Source organism: Mycetomoellerius zeteki, unplaced genomic scaffold (genome assembly GCF_001594055.1).
Source record: "Mycetomoellerius zeteki isolate Tzet28-1 unplaced genomic scaffold, Tzet1.0 scaffold149, whole genome shotgun sequence".
Taxonomy (NCBI): Eukaryota; Metazoa; Arthropoda; class Insecta; order Hymenoptera; family Formicidae; genus Mycetomoellerius; species Mycetomoellerius zeteki.
Window position 1 is genome coordinate 370,530 of NW_017256436.1, and position 699 is coordinate 371,228.

The window sequence follows — 699 nt, forward strand, 5'->3', positions numbered from 1 at the left end:
AAGCCATGATACATTGGAAAAACACAAGTATCCCTTACGATATCAGGCGACATTATCGTATAACCCTGATATCGCCTGATATCGTAAGGGATACTTGTGTTTTTCCAATGTATCATGGCTTGTTTTATACGTGACTTGGTTAATTCTGTGTTTTTTTCTCGGCGTTTGACGCACATCATCACGATAAATTAAGGTATATATAAATATAATTATAAAATACAACACTTTTAAACCGTAACGCTATGCCAGGTCATTATTTCGAATTATTTGTAAGATTGTAGAGAAGAAGTGAGATGAGTTCACTTTTACATCTGTCAAGTGATGCTAAATATGGACAGCACGATAATAGGGAAAATAAAATTATCAACGTTTTACTGGATATTATAATGTTACCGAATACTTTGAGATTTGTAATGGTTTTATGTTCACATTGAAAATGACCCGATCGGTGTCGAAACGTTTGTATATGTACGATTATTAAATATCTTACAGTATAATTGGCTCGTAGCCCTTCTTTTATTTATGGATTTATTCTAATTGAGAGGGTTGCTTTTGCCTACAAATCGATTGCCTACAGTACCGTTTGCCTACATCCCATTTTCCTACAAATCGATTGCCTACATGTTCTGTTGCCTACAGATCGATTGCCTACATGTATTATTGCCTACAGTTCGATTGCCTACATGTACTATTGCCTAC